Below are 8,026 nucleotides of genomic sequence, written 5' to 3' on the forward strand. Positions count from 1 at the left end.
ATACGGGAGTATCTTGGAGTTCTTGGTTGCCCATTCTTCTCGGACCTGATGTATGAGTAGGTCTTAGTCTTCAATCACTAGCAACTCTTGAATGTTCATGTCAATGGCCATTTTGAGCCTTAAGATGAAAGCTTCATATTCAGCCATATTGTTGGTGCAGGGGAACTAGAGCTCGACAGACGTCGAATAATGCTGACCGGTGATCTCCTAGTGCCTGTCCCTTGATCGTTTTCTGAGTCACATAGATGATGTTAAATTCACTCAATAGGATTTGCCACATGGCTGGCTTGCCAGTGGGCATGGGCTTCTGGAAGATGTACTTAAAAGGATCCATCCTTGATATGAGATATGTAGTGTAGGCACATAAGTAATGCCTCAGCTTCTGGGCCACCCAAGTCAAAGCACAACAGGTGCGCTCTAATAGAGAATACCGAGTCTCGTACGGGGTGAACTTCTTACTGAGTTAATAAATGGCCTGCTCATTCCTCTTTGTTTCACCATGCTACCCCAAAACGCAACCGAAAGCTCCATCCAATACTGCAAGGTAGAGTAATAAAGGTATACCTGGCTCAGGCGGGACCAAGACTGGTGGTGTTGACAGTTATTCCTTGATTTTGTCGAAGGCCTTTTGGCAGTCATCAGTCCATTTGGTAGTGGCGTCCTTCTTCAATATCTTAAAGATGGGCTCACAGATAACTGTAGACTGTGCTATGAACCGGCTGATGTAGTTAAGTCTCCCCAAGAAACTCATCACGTCCTTCTTGTTCTTTGGCGGTGGAAATTCTTGAATAGCTTTTGACTTTTGATGGATCCAGTTCTATTCCTCGGTGACTCACAATAAACCCAAGCAATTTTCCAGTAGGAACCCCAAATACGCACTTCGCGGGATTCAGTTTCAGGTTGTACCTTCGCAGTCTATTGAAGAACTTCCTCAAATCTTCCATGTGATCAGTGGCCTTCTTAGACTTGATGATAACATCATCTACGTACACCTATATCTCCTTGTGTATCATATCATTGAAAATGGTAGTCATGGCCCTCATGTAGGTGGCCCCAGCATTCTTCAGGCCGAACTACTTCATTTTGTAATAGTGCATTCCCCACGGCGTAATGAAAGCCGTTTTTTCAGCATTTTCTTCACCCATCCAGATCTGATAATAACCAGCAAAGCAATCAACGAACGACTATAATCCATGTTTGGTGTAATTGTCATTTAGGATGTGTATATTTGGCAAAGGGAAGTCGTCTTTCGAACTGGCCCGGTTGAGATCCTGATAGTCGACACAGACTCTGACCTTCTCATCCTTCTTTGGAACTTGCACAATGTTGGCTAACCATGTTGCGTATTCTACTACCCTGAGAACCTTAGCTTTGACCTGCTTAGTGACTTCCTCCTTGATTTTCAGACTCATATCAGGCTTGAACTTTCTGAGCTTTTGCTTTACCAGCGAACATGTTGGGTCGATTGGCAGTTTATGAGCCACGATAGATGTACTCAGGTCAGTCATGTCCTCATATGACCAGGAGAATATATCCTCATATGACCAGGCGAATATGTCCTCATATTCCCTTAAAAATTCTGTGTATTCCTTCTTTTCTGACAGCGATAAGTGAACGTCGATTCGTGTTCCTTTGACGTTTTCTGCATCTCCCAGGTTAATAATCTCGGTCTCGTCCAGGTTCGATTTAGGTCTATTCTCAAAATTCTCAACTTCTTTTAACAATCTCATCTGGTATGTCATCTTCATCTGAATTAATGTCCGTTTGTTGCGTTGTCTCATTGCATGTCACAATCATTGGTTCATCAAGACAAGTAATAGTAATGTTGTATAAGTAAAGTAATGAGAGAAAAATAATAATGAGTGTTTATTCATAAGAAAAGTCAAAATGATTTGATAAATTGCATAATCGTTTGGAACATTGGAGATCTTATTGCGGGAATTGAAAAATACGACAAGAAAAATCATTCGTAAATAAAAACAGTCTATGATTCTTGGTTTAGCCTTGCTACCCCGAGGCTCGTCGAGCTCTGGTTGTCCGGATAGTCCAGTTATTGAGTCTTTCCTCTCTGCTTACAGCCTGTATGGAAGGGCCTTCCTCCCCCTCCTCCTCGAGAACAACACAACAGTCCATGTAATTGTCTTCTAGGAACAAGTTCTTCATCGATGCCAGTGTTTCTTCTTCGTCTGACCCATAAATAATATCTGCTGGTTAGAAGGTCTGCTCCAGATGTGGTATTGGCTGCTCCAGTGGATAGTAAGGACCGCGCCATGGTGGCGACCAGTTGTTGAGTTCTTCCCAGGTGTACTCATATCCTAGACCGAAAGTAGTGCTGTGTTTCTTGAGCTTTATGAGCTTAGCGATTCCTTGGAGGTTCTTTCCGAGTCCCTTGTCAGGTTCGTACCCACTCCAATTCAGTATACTCTCGATCTTGTTATCCCACTATTTGTCTTTGTCAACAATATTTACCCGTTCAATGTGATGGTAAGTCTCTCCACCTAGCTTCCTTTTCCCTTCAATTGCCGGAATGGTTTGGCGACTGTATATAGGGTTGCTACCATCGCTGTGAATGATCACTTCTTGGTGATTCCATTCGAACTTTACGGCCTGATGCAGTGTTAATGCTACGACCCCAGCAGCATGAATCCATGGCCGTCCCAACAACAGATTGTAGGATATTGGCACATCTATCACTTGGAAATCAGCATCAAACCAAGTTGGCCCCATTTGCAAGCATAGACTAATCTACCTAATGGTGGACCTTTGGGAACCGTCGAAGGCTTTCACATTGATGGATCCGTCCTTTATCTCGTGCAATCCCTTACCCAACTTCTTGAGTGTTACCAGGCAGATATTGAGGCTGGAACCTCCATCGATCAGGATTCTAGTAATAAAATAGTCCTCGCATTGCACGGTGATATGCAGTGCCTTGTTGTGCCCCAGCCCCTCAGGTGGCAGCTCGTCCTTATGAAAAGTGATCTTATGGCTCTCCAACACCTGTCCTACCATGTTAGCCATTTCTCCACCAGTGATGTTGCTTGGTACATATGCTTCATTAGTACCTTCAATAGAGTGTTCTTGTGCGCCTCGGAGTTTTGTAACAAAGCAAGAATGGAGATTTGTGTCGGTGTTTTGTTCAACTGGTTGATGACCGATTATTCCTTGGCATGTATCTTTCTCCAAAAATTGTCTGGACCTATCTCAATGATGGGTGGCCGATTGGAGTCCTGCTTGCTTGACTCAGCTAGATGTTCAGGGGTATAGAGTCTACCAGTTCTTGTCATACCCTGTGCTGCAATAGTCTCTTCAAACCTGACCTTTCCTTTCCTCCTTGCCTCGGCTGTATAGTTCCAGGGTACAGCCTTTATATGGAATGGTGTCATGGTCGATATTGCCACTGGGATTGGTGTGGCTATCCTTACTCCGAACGGAGCATGTGCCTTAGGTGGTAAAACTGCAACCTCAAATGGTGCGGGCGCATTTGTCGGAGACACGATTCAACCTCAATCGGTGCTGGTGTCTTTGCAGATGACGTTGTTTCAAACTCAAGTGGCACAAACATATTTACCTCAGCGTCCCCAGATGGCTGAATTTGGACTACGATTGGATTAAGGGTAACTATTGGCTTCTTTGGGTCATCACCTTCTGTGATCAACCCGATTTATCCCTCGGGATCCCAATCATCCTCTATTTCAATCATGTGAATGCCACCACCCTTATGGTCTGGAAGAGGGTTGTTGCAGATATTTGGAGCAGGTTCTTTTTCCACAATAATCTTATTATCGATCAGAGACTGGATCTTGTCTTTCAAAGAACGACATTCATCGATAATGTGTCCCTGCATGCCGGAGTGGTATGCACATGATTTGTTTGGGTTAACCCACTGAGAAGGGTTCTTAGGAGTTGCAGTAGGAACAGGGGTGACATAACCAGCAGCTTTGAGTCTCTCGTACAATTGGTCAATAGGTTCAACAATGGCTGTATATTGTTTTGGAGGTCTGCGATCGAAATTTAGTCGAGGTCTAGGGAAGTTTTGGCATACAGGAGGTGATTGATAGTAGGATGGTTGAGCATTGTAGGTTTGGTAGACATGTGCGGGTTGGGAATATTTGGGCGAAGTAGGCTAATATGTGGGAGGTGGAGGTGATTGATAAGTTGATGGTAGAGCTTGGTATGAGGGTAAGGGTGCTTGGTAGTTCAGAGTTGGCTGATATGTAAGTGGAGGTGTCGGGTAAGTTTGGTATTTGATGGAAGATTTGGTTCTCTGTGAAACTATTACGGCCCCCACGTCCCTTTTCTTAGACATACCACTGGACTGCAAGGCCTTATTTGTAGCTTGCATGGCCTTGAAGTTTGTAACCATACCGCTTTTGATGCCCTATTCAATCTTTTCACCCAGCTTGATAATGTCAGAAAATTTGTGGCTCTCGATCATCATTAGTCGTTCATAATACTGTGGGTCCTGAGCCCGGACAAAGAATTTGTTCATCTGTTCCTCCTCTAAGGTAGGTCTGACCTTAGCATCTTCAGACCTCCAGCGACTAACATACTTGCGAAATGTTTCTGTAGGCTTCTTCTTTAGATTCTGAATATAGAACACATCCGACACATTTTCTATGTTAAACCTGAACTTGTCCATAAAATCGAACGCCATGCTTACCCAGCTTGACCATTTCTTTGGATCTTGGCTGATGTACCAGGACAACACATCTCCTTTCAGACTCTTCATGAACAACTTCATGCGGATTCTCTCGACTTTCCCTACTCCAACCATCTTATCACAGTACGTTCTTAAATGGACTCTTGGATCCCCTGTACCATCAAACATTTCGAACTTTGGAGGTTTGTACCCCTCGGGCAGTTCGACATCGGGTTGTATGTAAAGATCTTCATAGTTCAGCCCCTCAATTCCCTTGCCTTGAATCCGGCTAGTCAATTTCTTAAGTTCTTTAGCCAGGTTCCTGATGAGCAAGTCCTTATCATCAAACTCGGGTGTGCTTGAGATGGGTTGGGTGGATTGTGGCACGGTCTCCATATAGATAGGGTGTTATGGTGGGTGTGGAAGTGGTCATTTGCGGAGTTTTAGGGTTCTAGGATGAGTAGTGAAGCATTGTTTAGGAGATGGCAGGTGTTGCAGTGATGGTGAGGAGGGGGATGGTTCTGTTGCTTTGGGATATTCTGTGGAGGTGTAGGGTTCTGAGCATTTGGGAAATTGATATTGGGAGTGGTGAGGAAAAATGACAGATTTGCTAGATTCCGAACCTGGTCAAGCTCTTTTTGGAATTTCAGCAGTTTTTGTTCAAGTTGGGATGCATTTTCTTTAGGAACCTGAGTACCATGACCATTAATGACCTCTACCCATTCAGTTGAATTCTCCTTTCTGACGTTGTTCAAATCTTCCATCTTTCCTTTGTTCTTGTTTTTGACAGGACTAAGAGGAGGAGTGGGTGGAGGGTCCCTGGATCTCGTGGAATAGGATGATGTTGCCAGAGTGCACGAACTAACCTTTGGGGAGGGTAATAATAAAACAAAAAGGTAACCAAGTTAGTGAGGATCATAAAAAAGTGCTGCAGTATTTAAACACATAGTGCGGGAATGTAAAGCGTGTCCTAATTTGGGAACCTCTTTGTGCCCGAGGTAGGCCTAGCGACAAATTGATTTGGAGAACTTAGAATGCTAAATACCTCATTTTATTGATAGAAAATAAGACGAATCCCAAATCGACACTAAACAAACAGGAAATAAAAGTCACTAATGGTCAGTGGCCTTATTACAATTTATAAAGCGGAAAAAATAAACTCCTATCTACTTGATCCCTGAATGACCTCCCCTAGATTCGACATATTTGGCTCCGTCGAACAGCTTCCCCAACTCGCGAAGTCCCAGTAATAGGTAAACCCTGGCTAGATGTCCGCCTTCGTTTCCCTCAGCCTTTTAACAATCTTCGATTCTTTTGAGAAATTTCCTTTCCAGCTCTACTATGCGCCGCTCCAAATATCCTAGTCGCTTGTTGGCACTGACATCCATGTCCTTCCATTCCTCAATCAGCTTCTGGTTGTCCTCTTGTATCTCACGGTGTTCACTCTCACATTCATGGAACCCTTTTGCGCAACTGGTTGTATTTGACCTGTGCCTCGGCCTTTTCATCTATGATTCGATGACCTTGAACAAACCCAAGCTAGCCCAGACCTTCATGATTATCCTCCAACCAGCCTGAATAGTAGGGAGTACAACCAGCATGGTACCTGTCTAGCTCGATGGTGTCTCTCCCCATCACAATCTTGCAGTGCCACATATGCTGAGCTTGGCACTTGTAAGGACTATCATCATACTGGAAGTCAGCCCGGAAATGGCTCATCTTGTCGACCCTAGGTACAACCTGCTTCCTACAAGCTTGCCTCATAACTCGGAGAGGGACGTAAGGGTATATTCCTCTCAGACCAATCAATACCAGGAAAAGTTCATCTCTGGATCGGGCGATGAACTCCTCGGTCGGAACCACTCGAACATCCATTGAATTTGGTCTTCAGTCAGATTTTCAAAAGGCTCGACCCATTCTCCAGCATCCTCTGGTTGGGCAAACATATTAGGGATGTAATTCATTCGCTTTGGATGATGAAAAGCGATGTGATCATCCCAGTCCCTTCATAGAATCTCTTGTCGGTATTCGCCCTTTTGGAGGTGTTCCATGAGCCAGAGTTGAAGTAGTAAATTGCAACCTTCGAAGTGTTTTACTCCTTATTGACACTTCTCTAAGGCTCAGTACATATCCGCAATGATCATGGGCACAATGCTGAATGGTTGCCCACCAATTCCTTCCGTTAAGGTCTTAGTTACCATGGCTAGTCTGGTATGGATTCTTGCTTCTTCATTGGAAACACGATCAGTCCCAGGAAATAAAACATGAAGATGAAGACCCTTCAATGAATGTGCCCTAAGGACGTAATGGAAAACTCACCAGGGTAGGTACGGTAGGATTTGCTGTGACCATACCTTTCGTACAAATAGTCAAAAGGGATGTAGGATTCCTTAAAGCATGTCAGTTTTGGATTCTTCTTCAGACCCATCATTTTGAGGAAGCCCCTGCCCTTTCGGTTCTCAGGCATTAACAATCCCGAAGTTTCCCATACTATACCGACCAATCCTCCTATCTCCTCTAGCAAGGGTGTCATTTCAATGTCCCCAAAGCGGAACATAGCTCTCTCACAATCCCAGAACAAAGTAGCAACTTCTACGATTTTGTTGTTAGGTTGGATCTCCAGGAGGGAAGGTAGGTTTCCCAGATACTTTCTGACGAGGGTTTGATCACTAGAGTGAAGATCTTTCCACCAGCTTAGTAGTCTTGGGTGGATATTGGTGACCATGCCGAATCTAGGGACTTCGTGCCTTATATTTCTGCAAGACAAATAGGGTTAGGCCCGTACCCCCAACAGACTTGACTATTTAATACCAACAATTAGCATGAAGCATTTAGTTCTCTAAATAATTGCACAGAACGTGGTGATGTTCGTTTGGGTTCAGAGAAACCCAGTGGACTTTGGACAAGGCTATCTTAAAGGATCATTATGCGGACAACATAACTGACCCGACTAGGTTTGACCATGATGCATGCACAGTTTGAACAGAGTAAGGTTTCTATGGGGTTTTAGGCTGATACCCTTGAGCGGACAACTCAAGGGGGAAAGGCACGGAACTGTCGACTACACCGCTGATCAACTAGTTTTACCGCAAATATGCTTTTCCGGATTTAGGGGTAATAATATAGGAAGAGCGCAACCACTCATTATAAGAGTTGCTATGGTATTTGTTTGGAACGAGTGGAGTATGATGTTGAGCATGATTATGCAATAATTAAAAGCATGTTGGCACGTATTTGCACGTTAAGAAAGCGACAAATACAACAGTTTCATAATTTAAAGCAACAATAAAGGAAACAAATGAAGAAGATAAGTCAGTTTTGCTTTTGAAAAGAAATTAAACGCTTAAAGGAATTTAAACAAGTAGTTGCACATAAGGGAGAGTATAA

This window comes from Nicotiana tabacum, chromosome 11, assembly GCF_000715075.1.
Source record: "Nicotiana tabacum cultivar K326 chromosome 11, ASM71507v2, whole genome shotgun sequence".
NCBI lineage: Eukaryota > Viridiplantae > Streptophyta > Magnoliopsida > Solanales > Solanaceae > Nicotiana > Nicotiana tabacum.